Consider the following 20,712-nt stretch of genomic DNA (forward strand, 5'->3'; position numbering starts at 1 on the left):
TTGGTAATTACCACAGACACGGCCTGTGAACGATTTTATAAGTCACTCTGTTAAGAAAGTATCTGCCAAGAAGAGAAACAACAAATGAATTGACAAAAGCACAGGAGGGAAATCTTGTGTGCAGAAAGAAAGAAGCACTGTGGTGATACCACGGTTCAGTGATTGGTAATCAGTCAGATACAATAGTACTAATGTACTAAGATTAAAACACCTAATTCAATATACACCTTACTGATATACTACAGGCGAGCCAATATGAACACAACACGCTAAATTGTTTGTTAAAGTGTTAGTTCACCCAAAAATGAATCATGAGCTGACGTTCTGACGTAGAACCCGGAAGCACTGCACTGTGTTTACAACGTCAACAGCATAGGAGACTGACAGGGAAAAGAAGAAATTGTTGAATAAAGTCATTATTTTTGTTTGTTTTTTGCCACAAAATGTATTCTCCACGCTTCATAACATTAATGTTGAACCACTGTCACATGGAATATTTTAACGATGTCTTTACTACTTTTCTGGGCCTTGAAAGTGGTAATAACATTGCAGTCTACTGGAGGTCAGAAAGTTCTCGGATTTCATTAAAAATATCTTAATTTGTGTTCCAAAGATGAACGAAGGTACGACATGAGTGTGAGTACTTAGTGACACTTGGTGAACCAACCCTTTAAGCATTTTCCCATATAGAGCTATTATAAGGAAAATGCTTAATGTGGCTTAATGCATTAAGACAGTGATAGTGAAGGACCAAATTCAATATACCTTATTAAAAAAAACATATTATATGCAGGCAAGCTGATGAATCTTGAACACAACATTTTCCCATTGAAAACAATTATAAAGAAACACTTAATGTGCAATTTAGTGTTTTGCATTCATATTCTGGTCTCATCTGCTTGCATCATCAATAAGGTGTGTATTTGATATATTAATATATCACTGGTTTAGTACATTAGGGCACAGTAAGTGTTTTTCACATAAGCATTTTGGAAAGCCTCACTTTTTTAGTGATTGAGATGGTTCTTTAAAGGTTCTTTACATGTAGTAACAGTTCTATTTAGAACCCTTTTATGCGGAGAGGGTTTGGTTACATTTTATTTTGATGTTCCCCTTTAGACATTCTGTTAAATATAAGTAATGTTGCACCAACATGTAACTCTCGTTAAAGTATTAAATGAGTATTAGTGGACTGTTAGGGTTAGGGTAAGCAGAATAAGCATCACAAAAAAGTGTTATCAGATATTAAGCAGACAGTCTACTAGTACTTTATTAATACTCTAATGTCAGTTAGTTGACATGTAGGTGCAACGTTACTTATAGTCAACAGAATGTCTTAAGGGGACCAATAAAATAAAGTGTTACCAATGGTTCTTTGTGTTAGAATTTATGGTTCTTTATTTCCACCTTTTTGCATAAACTCACCAAAAACAACAACAACAAAAACATTAAAGGGATAGTTCACCCAAAAATGATCCTCAACCCTCAAGCCATCCTAGGTGTATATGACTATCTTCTTTCAGATGAACACAATCTGAGATATATTTAAAAATATAAGGTTTATAATTGTTGTGAATGAAACGCACACAATGACAAGGCACAGAGGAGAGAGCAAAAACACCTGTCATGAATTAGAAGTCTTAAGCAAGAAATTTAAAGAGAAATGTCATATGATTTCAATAAAAAAGAAGAGGAGCTTGAGTTTGTTGCACAGCCCTATTTGTTTGAACCATGAGACACGTCTAAGCTTACGATACTCATACATCCTGTGTTATACATCGTGTCACGGGTTACTCATTTGGTGCAAGTCATCTTACGTATTCTGCGTACGGTCATCCACCGGAAACTAGTTATTTGAAATTATAAAGTTTTACATATGGATATTTTTCTTACAAAAACGCATCCTTTCACTTCAAAAGGCCTTTATTAACCCCCTGGAGCCGTATCGGATTACTTTGATTATGGATGGATACATTTTTTTGTTTGTTTTAAAATTTGGGTTCCCATTCACTGTTATAAACCTTGGAGGACTAAGGATATTTTTAAATATATCTCCGATTGTGTTCATCTGAAGATAGTCATTTACACTTAGGATGGCTTGAGGGTGAGTAAATCATGGGATAATTTTCATTTTGGGGTGAACTATCTTTAATCTTCAACTATTTTTAAAGTTATGCCATGGTAATTTGAAAATGTATCAAATTACCATGGTATTATTAGGTTGTTTTGGACATGTAGCATGGTAATACCATGGTATTCTTGGAAGTACCTTGGAGTATCATGTAAATTGTACATAAATACCATCTGAGACCATAACTATACTACGGTACCACCATGTCGTGCACAGCAAAAAAAAATTACTTTAGTCCAGTACATATATCTAAAAACTCTTAAATCAAGATACATTTACTTGAGAAGTAAAATTACTTAAGATATTAAGTCTTGCTTTCTGAAAAAAAGCATCAAAATTAAGTGAGTTTTACTTAAAACAAATCTGTCAGTGAGATAAGAAATGACGATATTACTGCAATCAGAAGACGTTCTGCAACCAAATGTTCCATTGGAAATCCAGGGCTTTTGTAAGTACATTTGTTCTTTACCTTACTGGAAAATTCTTTCTTACCAAAATGACTTAAAGAATGGAAGAAAGGTGGCAAAAGGGCATAAAATGTGTCTGTGTATGTGTGTGGAGAACATGATTAGTATTCCGCGGCGCGGCTTCATCCTGCCGAATGTCAGCAGCACCTGGTCACGCCTCAGAGCGCAGGGCCACAGCATGATGGGATTGATACGGGCCTCCCTGGAGGTAGAGGAAGTGTGTCAGAGAGGAGTGTGCCTAACAAGACTCCGCTCTTCTCCTCTCCCTCTGCCAGCGATACGGCCTCCTGGGCATTTTCCTCACTGAAAGCGGCTCCTAGAGAGGAGACGGCCAGAAATGACGGCACCCCAACGTCTCTGACTCAAAAATACAAACCTGGGCTTCCCCATAGGGAGCAGACGACGTCTCAATGTGCAGGAAAAATCCATTTACCCGTCAAAGACTTCTGACAGTCTGAGCTGCTTCACCACGAGAAGACTCCTGAACTGTCCCTCGAAAATCTCTTTTTGGAAGAAAAGCACTCCTAAACGTCTCATGAGAACTGGTTTAAATCTGACTTAAGATTTTAGCCAGTTTCAACACATCTTGTATTCGCAGCATGTGAAAGTTGCAGCGCAGCAGCAGCATATCTGTGTTTCTGCTTCATAAACAAAACTATGAAGCTATACAGAAAATAAAGTGATTTCAGTGATACTACATCAAGTATTTATGTATAATAGGCATCAAATGTTTTTAAGAAGCAGGCAGATGTGAACTACCATCATGAAAACATTTAACTCAACAAAATAATACACCTATATGAACTACTTCATGCCGAGTCAGAAACATAGGTAGCACTTTACAATAAGGTTTTGTTTGTTAACAGTGGCTAACTACAACATGAACTAACAATGAACAACACTTTTACAGCATTTATTAATCTTCATTTTAATTTCATCTGTTTCTGTTAAAATTATAGATAATGCATTGTGAACATAAAAAAATGAACAATTGCTTTCTTATAAACTAACATTAAGAAAGATTAATCAATACTGTAATTAAGACTGTAATATAAATATTATATATTACATACAGTACAGTCCAAAAGATTTTTAATGTTTTTAAAAGAAGTTTCGTCTGCTCACCAAGGCTACATTTATTTAATTAAAAATACAGTAAAAAACAGTAATATTGTGAAATATTATTACAATTTAAAATAACTGTGTACTATTTAAATATATTTGACAAAGTCATTTATTCCTGTGATGCAAAGCTGAATTTTCAGCATCGTTACTCCAGTCTTCAGTGTCACATGATCCTTCAGAAATCATTCTAATATGCTGATTTGCTGCTCAATAAACATTTATGATTATTTTCAATGTTGAAAACAGTTGTGTACTTTTTTTTTCAGGATTCCTTGATGAATAAAAAGTTCAAAAGAACAGCATTTATCTGAAATACAAAGCTTCTGTAGCATTATACACTACCGTTCAAAAGTTTGGGGTCAGTAAGAATTTTTATTTTTATTTTTTTGAAAAGAAATTAAAGAAATGAATACTTTTATTCAGCAAGGATGCATTAAATCAATCAAAAGTGGCAGCAAAGACATTTATAATGTTACAAAAGATTAGATTTCAGATAAACACTGTTCTTTTGAACTTTCTATTCATCAAATAATCCTGAAAAAAAATATTGTACACAAATATTTTGTACAATTGTACACATTAAATGTTTCTTGAGCAGCAGATCAGCATATTAGAATGATTTCTGAAGGACCATGTGACACTGAAGACTGGAGTAATGATGCTGAAAATTCAGCTTTGCCATCACAGGAATAAATTACTTTGTGAAATATATTCAAATAGAAAACAGTTATTTTAAATTGTAATAATATTTCACAATATTACTGTTTTTACTGTATTTTTAATTAAATAAATGTAGCCTTGGTGAGCAGACGAAACTTCTTTTAAAAACATTAAAAATCTTAGTGGTTCCAAACTTTTGGACTGTACTGTACATTACATAATATGATAGGGCTACACTTTATTTTGATGGTCCACTTATATACAATCTACTAACTATTAGTAACTTTGCAGCTACATGTCAGCTAACTCTGTAGTAGACTGCAGTACTTAGTAGACTGTTAGATTATGGTTAAGTGTTAGGGTTCGGGTTAGTATTTGACATGTACTTGCAGCCCTCTACAATGGGAGTAAATCACTCACATATGGACTAAATTTTCACTCTGGGCGACTAAATAATGTCTACCATTAGCCATTTGCAAATAAATTCTAAGATTTTACTCGCCAGTGTGTGTGTGTTAGAGATTAAGTTTGTAAGTTTATCACTGATATATTCTCTGATTATGTATTCTCGCTGACAGTGTTGCATTACAAGTAACTTGAGTTACATAATCAGATTACTTTTTCAAGTAACTAGTAAAGTAATGCATTTCTTTTTCAATTTACAACAAAATATCTAAGTTACTTTTTCAAATAAGTAACGCAAGTTACTTTTTCACATTTATTGACTGACAGCTCTCCTGTCCCTGAGAGAATTAACCCTTAAATGCATACCTCGGGTCTTTAGTGACCCGGGACGTCATTCACTACCCTCCTCCTCGTTCATTTTTTAAAGATAGACATCAACCTTCTTGGTATTCCTCAATCAATTCATTATAAAGAATATAACAAGAAAAAAATCATAAAATTATAAAAGAATGCCTGTTTTTGTATTCATTTTTTTGTAAAAATTGTATAGGGTCGCAAATGACCCGAGGTGTGTATGAGTGTACGTATATTTTTTCTGCACAACAATAATTGAATCTTAGATGACGGAATAAGTGCAATTCACCTTTATTCTACAAGGTGGCAATGTCTGATACACAATGCTGAAGTACCAACTCTTTCAGACAGAAAACGAAATAATAAGAAAAACATGAAATGGCTCAGCGATTTATTGCAGAGCAAGTACTGAACGCAATAAAATATGACTGTAACTGTCACTGGATGGATCTGGTGAAGCTGTTAGCGATCGAAATATTGATTTTGAAGATGTTGAAAATTATATAGTTTTGAGAATACGTTTGAGATCGCGAATGGGCTCATATTCATGACCTCAAACATAAAACTAGCCTATTATTTGCTGAATTTACTGGGAAATGAGCTCTGACGAGGACAGTGATGATGGCATAAAACATCTGCTCAAACTGAGCCCTTTCAAGCTCCAAAAGGTAACAAAATATGATTTATTTTATTCTTCTGTAATTGTTACTCTAAAATCAGAGGAGTTTTATATTATCGCGACAGGTAGAGATCCTTCTGTGTTAGATATAGATCCGGGTCGATAAAGACCCGAATATGTAAGAATGATTGGTGAAACAGTCATGCATTTAAGGGTTAAAGTGCAGAGGTGTTGTGTGCCCTGTGTGAACATGATGGTTATTGTAGTTTTAGACTAAATGTGAACTTGCATTTACTCATCTCACTTGCACAAAAACATTCAGTATTCCTCAAAATGAATAAAAACTGTGAAATGCAATCTCAGAATTGTATGCAAACCTGTAATAATTAACTATATTAAATTACACAAATATAATTTATATATTTAATCTCACTTTATTAACCAGCATCTTTGCTGCTGACATTGAATTATCTAATTCAACCATACTAATAAGCAAAAAATTAACTTCCTTCTCCTGTATCCTATTCTTATTTAATCCAGAATGGAAGCACAGCTGAAAGGTTTGTTTGAGCTGCGCCCTCTACTGTACAGGCATGAATTTGCAGCCTGAGGCTTATTCATTTCATTTTTGGTGTGAAAGGGCCTTTATATTTGCCAAAAATAAAGCTTTCATTGTTATTAAAAAACAAACAAACAAGCCCAGCCTAGGTGAGAAAAAGTAACACAAAAGTAATGTAATGCATTACTTTTCATAAAAGTAACTAAGTAATGCAGTATTGTAATGCATTACTTTTAAATGTAACTTTCCCCAACACTGCTCGCTGAACACTGAGCACTTGAGAGTTTCACTCTCCGTCAAGCAATCTGTACTATTTTAATTTAGCTCAATGGATGCGCAGCGTTCCTGTATTTGATGTAGGCCTACCGCAAAATTTAGTGTGAAGGCTCACGACTCGCCATTGCTTTGCTGGGAGAGCTGTTTCTCTCTCTGCACATATACAAATAGAGACAGAGAGAGTCTTACATACCACTCTGAATTGACGCGCTACATGTAAACGATATTTGGGGCCCGAGCACCGATGGCGTGAGGTCCCTATTTTTATTGCTCGGCCAATTATTCTTCTTCTCCGAAATGAATCACATTTTTGAGGACCTACACATGCTTGAAAACTCATGAAACTTTCCAGATGCGTCAGAAGTGGTGAAAATTTCCGTCTGATATAGGTTTCAGAATTAGGTGTGGCAATATGGCTCGATAGTACCACCTGCAGAATTTCAACGAAGTGCCTGACACTAAGTTGGAGCAAAATCTGAAAACCAACAGGAAGTCAGATATTTTGAATTAACTTTGTAAAATTTGTGCAATTTTTGTCATTTCCAGACATTGTACTTTAACGAACTCCTCCTAGATTTTTAATCAGATCAACATCATGTTTGGTCTGTCTAATCTAAAGGCCTTTGAGACGTTAAATTGCAAAGATCTAGAGTTTTCACTAAAGGGCGTGACCATGGCGGCCTGACAAAATTCGATGTTTTGCCATGAAACAGGAAGTTGTTGTAACTCTGGCATACAATGTCCAATCTGCCCCAAACTTCACATGTTTTATTAGAGTCCTGGCCTGAAGACATCTACATAGCAATATTCAGTTACAGTCATAGCGCCACCTGCAGGCAACAGGAAATTACATGTTTTACACTGTGATTAACTCCTCATAGACATTTAAACAGAACCACATCATATTTGGTCAGTCTAATCTTAAGGCCTTAGCGATGTTAAATTGCGAAGATCTAGAGTTTTTGCTGAAGCGCATGTCCGTGGCGGCCAGACAAAGTCTGATGTTTTGCCATGAACGATGAAGCTGTTGTAACTTACAGTGTCTGATCTGCCCCAAACTTCACATGTGTGATAAGAGACCTGCTCTAAAGACATCTATATGCCAATAATCAGTTAGTCATAGCGCCACCTGCTGGCAACAGGAAATTGCATGATTTACACTGTAATTCATTCCCAGAAACACATTTCAATATGCTAAGTGCAAAGTGCCAAACTAGAAACATGTTCAATCATGAAACACTTAGCTAAGTGCTAATGTATGTAATTAACACCACGAAAGAGGAAGATGTAGTAACTCAGGCATACAATGTCTGATCTGCTCCAAACTTCACGTTTGATAATAGTCCTGGCCTGAAGACATCTACAATGGCAGTTACAGTCAAAGCGCCACCTGTTGGCAGCAGGAAGTGTGGCACTTTGAAATGACTTTGCCATATTTCCCTAGTATTTACTTGCTTACATGCATGTAGCCCACTGTTCACTGTTTTTCTTAGGCCAACGGGTGGTGGTGAGCCCGGGTGCGAGGGCCCTTTCATCGCTGCTTGCAGCTTTAATCTTTGTTGTATTTTTCTATCAAAATAACAGAGTTCACTTGGAATTATTCACCTTTTAAGAACATGCAGAAGAGATGCCGGTTTCTCCAGTAGTGGGTGGAACTAATGCACAAATACTAATGCACAAATGGCAATCTCATTGGCTGGCGCTTATCTATTACCGTCCTTGTTATGATTTCAGCAAATCAGTTCGAGCGAACGTTGAAAACGTGATTAATATTCATGAACCCATCAGGTCATAAATCCTTAGTGCGTTGTAGTAGAATTAGTAGGCTAGTAGTATTATTGTCTTTTAATAATAATTACTATTATCTATTACTCTTAGCTGTCTGTTTATTTACAGAAACACTGAATGACCAACAATATCTTAAGCACCACCACCAGTCCTAAGTTTAGTTAAAATGACAAACATGCATTCATACATGGTAAGTTTTCTAATTACTAAAGATCTGTCATTAGATAGTGCTTGATTATCATAATATCATAACATAAATCTTGATTGGCTGATGTTTAGAGTGTACGTTCAGATATTTAAAAAGCTGCGCCATTTTACAAAGATAATCTGCTAAACTAAAAAATGTACTAGCCAATGGCGATTCTATTGACAAGATGTGCGTATAGAGTTGACTTGTCAGTAGAATGTCAGTTGAGGGAGCATCAAAATAAAGTCTTAGCAGATATTAAGCAGACAGTTTACTAATACTCTAATGAGAGTTAGTTGACGTAGTTGCAAAGTTACTTACAGTTAAATGTCTAAAGTGCAACATCAAAATCAAGTGTTTTACTTATGATGGTTTATGTTAATAAATGAGACCTTATTGTAAAGTTAAAAATATTGAAAGACTAGGTTGACTTTTAAAAGGATAGTTCACCCAAAAATAATTATAATTTTCTCCCCCTCATGTCGTTGGGCCGAGGCCTGCGATGACAAACAATACAGCAACTCAACTCTGCAGTGATTTGATGTGAGATCAGCAAGAGAAACACAGACAATCATTACTATTCCAATCACAGCGCTGAAGTTTACCGAGTCTTATGATAGCAAAGCAGAAGAGATCCACAATGTTCTTCAGTGAAGGTCTCGCACCTATGTTATCTGCAGATGAATTAGATGTAAGATAACACTTTCTTAAAAATAACAAAGTAAAAACTAAAAACCAAAAAAAAAAAAGAAAAGAAGCTTAACATTTAAACTTAAATTTAAATTCAAACTTAACATTTAATGAAAAATATAAGTACTTCTAACAAATATAAAAACTCGTTGCTAAAAATAATCGCCAGTGAATATTGTTGGTATAGCAAGTAAAAAGTTGTTGAGCTCAGAATAGTGATGTTTGTACCATCTAGATTACATCTACATGAAGCAATAATAAAACACTGACATTCATGTCGTCTATTAAATTTATAATAAGATAAAAAACAGATCTCTTCTTGGAAATCACTGAGGTAGATTACAGTTAACAATGGCATCAACAATCAACAAATTAATAAACAATTTGCTTCTCTCCTGGGTTCATTAAAAGACTTCAAAACATTATCCAAATATACATAATTAATATCACAGTATGTACACATCAATCACTGAGGCCCACTGTGAGTCTATGGACGTTTAAGTTTTTCATGAAAAACCAGGGAGTTGAAGATCTTGTATTACAGATAACTGAAGCAGCATCTCTCTCTACAATACAGTTCTTCCATCATCATCCTCCATCTTTCTCTTCCTCTCTGTCTCCAGTTTAATTGTGTGACATGTTTGACAGTGTAAACCCGGAGACAGAGAGGAAGAGAAAGATGGAGGAGGATGATGAAGAAGAATACGAAAATGGGCAACTGAAGGCCTGAAACACAGGGATGCAGTATGAGAAAAGAATGAGAGAAGAAGAGAAAAAAATAGGGAAAGAGCTCCAATACAGACCTAACAGTGATTAAACACATCAAATTTAACAATCCTTCACTGTGATGCATTAAAGAAGGAAACAAACCAGAGTATATCAACGTATTACTGTAATAGTCTTTCAAGTCATACGATTGCTTTGTGAATAACACAAATTTAAGCCGTTATTCTCTGATATAATTGGTCATGTGAAACATTAGAAACAAGAGTGTTCATGCACATGTGAATATCAACTTCAAAGCTAGACTTTGATTTATCGTTTGATATTAGATGACTTGGGAATAAAGCACACAAGTCTATTTTTTTTACACCAAATCTTTTTTTTTTTTTTTTTTTTTTTTGACCAAATTGACCAAACCTGAAGAAATTAAAAATGAATATATATATACAGTGGTGTGAATAAGTGTTTGCCCCCTTCCTGATTTTTTATTTTTTTGCATGTTTGTCACACTTTTATGTTTCAGATCATCAAACAAATTTAAATATTAATCAAAGATAACACAAGTAAACACAACATGCAGTTTTTAAATGAAGGCTTTTTATTATGAAGGGAAAACAAAATCCAAACCCACATGGCCCTGTGTGAAAAAGTGCTTGCCCCCTAAACCTAATAACTGGTTGGGCCACCCTTAGCAGCAACAACTGCAATCAAGCACTTGCGATAACTTGCAATGAGTCTGTTACAGCGCTGTGGAGGAATTTTGGCCCACTCATCTTTGCAGAATTGTTGTAATTCAGCCACATTGGAGAGTTTTCGAACATGAACCGCCTTTTTAAGGTCATGCCACAGGATCTCAATAGGATTGAGGTCAGGACATTGACTAGGCCACTCCAAAGTCTTCATTTTGTTTTTCTTCAGCCATTCAGAGGTGGACTTGCTGGTGTGTTTTGGATCATTGTCCTGCTGCAGAACCCAAGTTCGCTTCAGCTTGAGGTCACGAACAAATGGCCGGACATTGACTAGGCCACTCCAAAAAAGTGGCCTAGTCAAAAAAATCTCCTTCAGGATTTTTTGGTAGACAGCAGAATTCATGGTTCCATTTATCACAGCAAGTCTTCCAGGTCCTGAATCAGCAAAACAGCCCCAGACCATCACACTACCACCACCATATTTTACTGTTGGTATGATGTTCTTTTCTGAAATGCTGTGTTACTTTTACGCCAGACGTAATGGGATACACACCTTCCAAAAAGTTCAGCTTTTGTCTCGGCAGTCCACAGAGTATTTTCCCAAAAGTCTTGGGGATCATCAAAATGTTTTCTGGCAAAACTGAGACGAGTCTTTATGTTCTTTTTGCTCAGCAGCAGTTTTCGTCTTGGATCTCTGCCATGCAGGCCATTTTTGCCCAGTCTCTTTCTTATTGTTGGAGTCATGAACACTGACCTTAACTGAAGCAAGTGAGGCCTGCAGTTCTTTGGATGTTGTTGTGGGGTCTTTTGTGACCTCTTGGATGAGTCGTCGCTGCGCTCTTGGAGTAATTTTGGTCGGCCGGCCACTCCTGGGAAGGTTCACCACTGTTCCATGTTTTCGTCGTTTGTGGATAATGGCTCTCACTGTGGTTCTTTGGAGTCCCAAAGCTTTAGAAATGGCTTTATAACCTTTTCCAGACTGATAGATCTCAATTACTTTCTTTCTCATTTGTTCTTGAATTTCTTTGGATCTCAACATGATGTGTAGCTTTTGAGGATCATTTGGTCTACTTCACTTTGTCAGGCAGGTCCTATTTAAGTCATTTCTTGATTGCGAATAGGTGTGGGTGTGGCTAGAGAAACTGAACTCAGGTGTGATAAACCACAGTTAAGTTATGTTTTAACGAGACTGCATGTTGTATTTACTTGTGTTATCTTTCATTAATATTTAAATTTGTTTGATGATCTGAAACATTAAAGTGTGACAAACATGTATATATATATATATATATATATATATATATATATATATATATATATATATATATATATTTAAATGGGGAAAAATCTAAGATAACGATAGTAAATTATGGAGGATCTGTGTTAGGTCCTCTGCTATTTTCAATATATGTGCTGCCACTTGGTAATAATATAAGAAAACATGGAATTAGTTTCCATTGCTATGCTGATGATACTCAGTTATATTTTTCATCACGACCAGATGAAATCTCCAAATAATCCAATCTGACAGAATGTGTTAAAGATAGAAAACATTGGATAACTAGAAATTTTCTTCTATTAAATTCAGATAAGACTGAAGTATTACTTATTGGACCAAAAACCTGTACACAGAATCTCTCAGACTACAATTTGCATTTAGAAGGATGTACTGTTACTCCATCCTCGACAGTTTAAGACCTGGGTGTTATATTAGACAGCAACTTGTCCTTTGAAAATCATATTTTATATGTTATAAAAACAGCCTTCTTCCACATCAGAAACATTGCTAAGCTACGGAATATGTTATCTATTTCTGAAGCAGAAAAATTCGTTCATGCTTTCATGATGTCTAGACTAGATTACTTTAATGCATTACTATAGCTGGTTGTCCTGCATCCTCAGTAAACAAGCTACAATTAGTACAAAATGCAGCTGCTAGAGTTCTTACCAGGTCAAGAAAATATGATCATAGAACACCAATTTTATCATCTCTACACTGGTTACCTATTAAGTTCCGTAATAAAAAGTAATATAAAGTATTGCCAGTGACCTATAAGGCTAGTTCCTATGTAGTTAACTGACCTTCTATTACCCTACAATCCTTCACGCTCTTTAAGATAACAAAACTCTGGACTTCTGGTTGTACCTAGGATATCTAAGTCCACTAAGGGAGGGAGAGCGTTTTTACATTTGGCTCCTAAACTCTGGAATAGCCTTCCTGATATGGTTTGGGGCTCAGACTCGCTCACCGAGTTTAAATCTAGATTAAAGACGCATCTCTTTAGCCAAGCATTCACATAATGCATCTCATATCAGATCAATTGCACATGACATCTTTGCTTAATGTTATGAACAGCAGCTACGCTAATTATTCTACATTTGGCCCGTCCCGAGGTGACTAGAGAGTACATCAGCTTCAGTTTGGATCCAGCCCCTTAAGAAGACCTCAGATGACCAATACCTTTGAAGAGACGGCGCCAACTCCTGCGAGGACTTCAGATGATGCAACATCTGGATCAACATGCACATTCCCAAATTTCTATATATCCTAATTATTGTTAATATGTAATTCATTATTTCCAGGAGCTCATTGCTTCTACCTTCAATTAAACTGCTTACAGTGATTGTAAATTAAATTGCCTAAATTATTACATTGTTAGCTAACTGCTTGATTATATGTACATTTCTGAAACCACATACATTGGACAGTCACCTCTGATACCAGATTCTCTAAAAATTGTAATGTTGACATGCATTCTCTGTAGAGCTGCTTTGAAACAATATGTATTGTGAAAAGCGCTATACAAATAAATGTGAATTGAATTTAATTGAACTAATACTTTAATTTCTTCAGCACAAGACAACAAGAAAGCTTGCGCTCAATATAAACATGAACCATATGTTACACTGAACACAATAAAACACGGACAGAAGAGCATACGGCCCGAACGGACACGAAACAAACAATAAGACCAGAGCACACGGAGAATGAGCGAATGCTCACCCTGTGTGTTCACAACAGAAGACCTGGAACATGAATGGAACAGAACCGAAACCAAACTAGTCCAAAGTGCCGGTGTTGTGCCGAATTTTGACCCCCTGCCAGATTACTACCGCCCTTGTTGAAATCGCTACCTGATTGCCTAATCCTAACCCCGCCCCTAATCCTAACCCCTCCTCCACACCTACTCCTAAACCTACCAATACTAAGGGGTAATAATCTGGCAGGGGGTCAGAATTCGGCACAACACCTGGATCCGAACATCACACTCCACACACAATATAACTCACCACGCAGATGAACGAGAGAAGTGTCAGGGCTCTGCCACCAAACAAGAATAAACCAGACAGAAGTGACAGAACACTGACAGAACCTTTAAGGTTCTATATAGAAAAGTGTAAGAGTGTAGCGTGAAAAATATGCTAATCCTCCCTTTTATGTTTCATAGAAGCAAATGCAAATGATGATCATTTTCATTTCTTGGTGAACAAACCCTTAAAAATTTACAGTCATTCACTCTTTTGCCTTACAGCAGGCAGTTTACCAATATTCACAACCCAATAAAGTTTGAATACAGCATATAATACAAAACCCAGGGGCATGAACCTTTGTTTCAGCAGCTGTAAACCACATCAACTATGCCAAACCTGTTCTATCGGTTCCCCAAAATGATCAAGTTGGGAGAATTCATTTTCCAGCCAAAGACAGATGTCTAGAAACCCGAAGCCCCAGAATATGTCTAAACGCAAAGCACACCATATCCTCAGCTCAAGTGAGTCTTAAAGATAAAAGCTTCAGACGGCACACGCTGAACGAACACACTGAAACCGAGGCCTTTAATGGACCCCTCAGACCAGAGCGTGTTCCACTGGGGATTTTATGCTGTGGTTTTATTGGAACTATGAATATGATTTTGTTTATGGTCCAACAGATCACAACATTGATTGCTTTGGATTCTGGGACTTTCTTTAGGTATTGCTGGACTGACTTCTACAGCTAGAGGCCCAAAGAGTTTATTATCTGCTTTAAACGGCTGGAAGATTTTATTGTCTAGAAACACAGCATACAGATCCAAACTGTCCCAAATGAGCCTCGCTTTGCACGCATACACACACATAAACATTAAATAGTGATCTAATATACATATAAAGCTAACTGCATGCAGATATTTAAAATTGAGGCTTTTGTACAATTAGTAAAAAAAAAAAAAAAAACTTACCACACACATACACACTGACTTTACATAAGGCAATTTGCTCATTTATCATCTTGCATCTCATGAGAAATTACAGAATGCAGCTGTGATAAATATGTACTAACTTTCAAGCATCTGAACCTGCGTTTATATCACTCACAGGTACCAGATTATGACTCAAACAGCATCATTTTTACAGTACAAACAAACTCATGCACTCAATTACACTCAATTACACTCATAACACGCAAACTCAATACTCAACCCTACAGTATGCATAAGCAGTTTGTGAGGCCTGCTGATTGAAGTTTTCAAGAAAAGTCAAACATTCACAAAGAAAGACATTTAAAGGCAGGGTAGGTAAAGAAATTTTGTTCCAAATTTGTTTAAACTTTCTATATATATACATGCATAATTAAAATGTAAGAACTCTGATAAAAAGAGTATAAAAATCGAGTGACTCTAGACCGTTTAATCTGTATTAAACACAGCTCATTATTTCCATCCGGGACGAAACATAGGATTGGCTTAGGCGGCTGTCACTCTCTCGCAACCATGGCAACCACCCTTTTGCCACACATGACCTGCCCACTTGCGCGCGCACGTTTGATTTGGGGAATCCAAGAGGCATGGATCCTAGGAATACCAAAACAATGGCAGAGAAACAGCAAGCTAAATTCACAGTATCGGCCTATGCAGTTAGTGAAGGCAAACCAGGCAAAAAAAGGAAGACAGTAACAGTACAAGAAAAGGCAATGAACAAAAAGTCTTTGGATAAACAAAGAATAAAACGCGAGTTAATATCGGCGTGGCTTTCCAGCGATGGCGAGAACTGAGGGAACTCAAGGGGCTGAAAAGTGACTCCTTGATGGCTTTATTTCTGCTGGAAGGTAAATCTTTCTTTTTGATTTTGATATACATATTTTTTTGTGCTATTTTTTCATGATCATGTGTCATTAGCACACGTACCTTTGTAGCTATCATGGACCATTACTTAGCGAGCCGTAGTAGAGACGATAAATAATGATAGCAAGTGTTGATTGTGCATAATTTTACCCTCTGTCTAACTCTTTTACCATGTTCATGTAAGTTTACCTGCACGTTTTTTTTCGCCTTTGTTTTGTTTTTAATTCTCTACCTATGTTTACTGATGTCTTTATCTTGTATCTGTGTGTGTCGTAACACTTTGTTGTATGTGTGTGTTATTATTTTGTGTCTGCAATGCAGTTGTGAGTTGATATTTGAGTGTATGTTACTCTGTTGATCTGTAAAAACGTATAGTTATGAATCTTACACGAAATTCATCTTCATCACAGTGTAAATGATGGTAATGGAAAAACGTGTATCATCAACCTGTTTTTAGCTTTGCCTTATAGATAGCTCGTTAGCGAATCAAAAGCTAGCTTGATAGTGAGTACTAAAATACATCTTGTTTGTTTATCTTCATAATTATAAAGTTATTTTTATTACATGTGATTCTGACATGATGTCACTACATGCCGTGCTCCTTCCTCTCCGCTCGTCTCAGGTAAATAATGCGTCTTCCAGCTCAGTGGTCGGAGTCACACGTTCATGCGTTTTGGGGGCGTGGCTTTGGAAGGAGCCCAGAAGGGAGGGGGTGGAGTGAATGGAAATAATGAGCTGTCTTTAAAACAGTCGTGAGAGGTCTACAGACACTCGATTTTTATACTTTCTTTTTCAGAGTACTTACATTTTAATTATGATTGATATATAAATAAAGTTTAAACAAATTTTGAAAAAAAGTTTTTTATACATTTTTTTGCCTACCCTGCCTTTAAAGGGTAAGGCCAGAAATATACTTAAACACATTACAAGCACATACTGTACTGTACTGTACATACATACTGTGCATTATTGCAATCGCAAGAATTCACATGCACAGTTCTTATAAACCAACAGCATTCTTATAAACCTAATCGAATACGTGCTACAGATCAGGAGAATACCTTTGTAGCATCTGGACCAATCAGTCACAAATTATTCATTATATTTAATGAACAATCCAGCAAACTCAGCTCTCTCAAAAAAAGTCTGTGAACCATCCCCTGAAAATGGGAACAAAAGCAGTTTTCACTCTGCTTACAGGACACAGGAAGACTGATAAAGTTTACGATCAGAAAGAATTTGCAGAGACTTGTGACATAATTCTTGTTGAGAAGAACAAATAAACCCTTTTAATCCTATATATTCTACAATATATATATATATATATATATATATATATATATATATATATATATATATATATATATATATATATATATATATATATATATATATAAACCACGTGAGAAATGTATAAACATGTATCCAATTTTCCCCTCTCATGATTTTCCTTTTATAGGGTTTGGCCTATGTATTAATTCTCTCTTTTGAACTCTTTTGGTATTAATGTTTCAGATTTGCATACTATGGTTAATGAAAATCACATGGGTAGCATGTTTGGTATCGATGGACTGCAACTTTCGTTTCCTGTTTGGTAATTTTTGTTACATGTTACTAACTCTGTGACACAATAGTATTATAAGAATCTAGAAGGTTCTTCTCTCAAACCTCCAATTCAATGTCTTATGCTAATATCCTGCTAGAGAACAAACAACTCCTTATTGGCTCAGTCACCTCCAAAGGGTGTGGCATCTTCACACTTTAAAATCACTGATCACAAGATCACAGTGTTCTTTTAACTGAGAAAACTCTGATGTGAAGATGATGCTGAGCTAGAAGCTTCTAAGGAACTCCAAGCTTGTGCCAGGCTGTGGCCTTGTCTTAGCCTGGTAATACCAGACTCTGCTACTTCACTTTGCTTCGTAGACAGAGTCTGGAATGGCATAATAGAGAAGTGTTTTCTCTCTCGCTAGGGGACACTTGTCTGAAGTTTAAAATCATTGGTTACCCGTAAGCCAATCAGATACGTTTAGTTATGACGTATGTTATCCGCCTGTACAGCCGCATCGAAGCACAGACATCATGCATCGAACTCAAATCTATGATTGAACTTCCACTGTAAACCTGTTGTAAACACATGATGATGTGAGCGAAATACCGGAGTGAACATGGCTGTAAACGACTTTTGCAGATTATGCGAAGTTAATGCATCCCGAAGTTTGCATCCCGTGTCTCGTTTCCCATTTCCGCGGTCGTTTCGGTTTTCGATTTCTCTAACCTACAATGTAAAACTCGGCGCTTAGCATCTACATCACGGCTCTCAGCCCGCCCTCTGTTCGTTGATTGGCCCGGCTGTTTCCAGACCGGTGGCAAACACAAAGCTCTGACGCTGTATCAGACTGAGTACAGAAGCGAAATGAAATTGAGCGGAAGTAGGAAGTCTGACGTAGTCAGGCTAGCCTTGTCTTTCCATTCACCAAAAATGCTCTGAATCCAACTGGTTCTCTCTCATCAAGACAACATCAGCAAAGATCAATGGGAGCCTCCACAAATTGCATCAGGTCAGTTTAATTTAAATGGGCGAGACATGCAAGTATCAAACTTAGTCTCATTATTTGATACATTAAGTATCCTTACCCCCCTTTTAAAGAAGGGCGTGTTAGAACTAAACTGATGTTTTGCTCAAGGCTGTTGATCTGTTGAATTTCAAACAATGCTATAACTACTTGCTTTCCTGTATTGTGCTTCAGCTTTCTCTTTCCCTTGGTAAACTGTATGCATGTATGTGTGTGAAAGTTAGAGTAGTTTAAGTGTTTAATGTAGTTAATAAAGTCTTGTTCATGTCACTTGTAAAGTTGTCCATGTTTCAGGCTCATATACTGGAGTCCCTAATCATGCAGATTTTGGCTACATGCTCTGAGTAGTATTGTACATTAAAGGTGCTAAAGAGGATCTTTTCATCGACTGAGAAACCAAAGACCGTTACTGAGTTTTTGAAATGAGCGCATGCGTAAGAACAAACCCCCTCCTTCAAAGGAACGCCTCCCAAAACTCGTAAACACTAGTTTTGGAACATGAGTGTTTACCACCGGCATTCGCTGTGTTGTGTTAGTGGATTCATTATGTCGGACTCACCGCAGGTAACTCATAATCTGCAGTTGTTACTCCTGTCTCCGGACAAAAACATTGCATGCGGCGCCTGTGGAGTGTGGAAAGTTACTGGAGTGCGCAGCCGCGCTCGTCTCTCACAAGGAACGTCATGGCAGTGATTGACAAGCCAGAGGGCCAATCCGCACACGTCTCTCACAAGGAACGTCACAGCAGTGATTGACAAGCCAGAGGGTTGATGTTTTTAAGGCCCTACCTCGTGCACAGATGATATATATTAATATTATTCCTTTCAGTGCACCTAATAAATAGTCTTTTATCCGTTAGTAAAGACAGTTTCAAGTAATATTGCAAAAATGTATAAAACAAAACATCCTCTTTAGCACCTTTAGCACCAAAGGTCCCGTTTTTCGTGGTTTTTTGAAGCTTTAATTGTGTTTATAGTGTGCAATATAACATGTGTTCATGTTTCGCGTGTAAAAAAACACAGTATTTTTCACATAATTTACTTATCTGTATACCGCTGTTTCCACTGTCATAAAAACGGGCTGATGACTTCCTTGTTCTATGAAGTCCCTCCTTCAGAAATATGTAACGAGTTCTGATTGTGCCAGCGGTTCCTGTGTTGTGATTCGACAGCTCTGAGCGCACCGTGCCCGGAAAGGTCACGCCTCTTACCATAACGTGGAGATGCATGCGCTCAGTGTTATTGTAAACATGTCTTTAATTTTACCCTATCAATTTGAGCCGGAATCAGACCCGGTGATTGGACTGCGGGATGAAAATAACAACGTTTCGACGACATGGCGACAAACACACTCTACAAACGCAACTCTTGTGTATTCCTGTGGGCGGAGGTTAGTCAAAAAAACTGTTTTAGTGACGTCATTAAAGAAGGAAGTAGAGGTATGAAGTCCAAACTGGCCGTTCGATGTAGGCGACTTCTGTTAAATAAAATATCTCACTTGGCATTGAACTTTGAGCTTTAAAATTTTACAGATTTCATTTATACTCTAACAACAACATTACACACTAACTAAAGTTTGAAACATGGGATCACGAAGAACGGGACCTTTAAGAAAGTTATTTTCCATAACCCGGAAATGAACAAGTCTCAGGTGTCCCCAGAATGTGTCTGTGAAGTTTCAGATCAAAATACCCTCTGGATTTTTTATTATACCATGTTTTAACTGCCTATTTTTGGGTGGGAGAAAAAATGCGCTGATTTGTTATGTGTACCTTTAAATGTAAATAAGCTTGTGCTCCCCGCCCCCAAGCTCCCGATTCCAATACACTGATGCATAAACAATACAGAAGAAACTCACACAGCAAATATAACTCTCAAAATGGATCATTAATTACTAACTGTCCTTGATGCAGCATATCAGATCACGTAGCTATGGCATGTATTTTGTGGATGTTTGCTAACATTCAATTCTGAATGAGTTTGATAACGTGCAGCATGGCAAACTTGGCTAAAGCTACACACTGTTGGAGAGACTAAATAATGAGATGCGTTTATGAATTATACAGACTATAAGCGTTTCCGGGTTAAAAATGAATTTAATGACATGGCTCTGGTCTCCGTGAATACAGTAAGAAACAATAACTTTAGCCACATTTAGCAGTACATTAGCAACGTGCTAACGAATTCAGGAAGACCATTTGCAAACATCACTAAATATATATGAAATGAACAGGATCATGAACAGTTGGTATCGATCCATCTTTGAGAATTAACTTTTGTGCAAATCCTGTGTTTTACTGACCCTGTGTGCCAAGCAGTCTGGTGTAAAATGATTTGGACATACTGGTATGAATTTATCTGG

Source organism: Megalobrama amblycephala, linkage group LG19 (assembly GCF_018812025.1).
Source record: "Megalobrama amblycephala isolate DHTTF-2021 linkage group LG19, ASM1881202v1, whole genome shotgun sequence".
Taxonomy (NCBI): Eukaryota; Metazoa; Chordata; class Actinopteri; order Cypriniformes; family Xenocyprididae; genus Megalobrama; species Megalobrama amblycephala.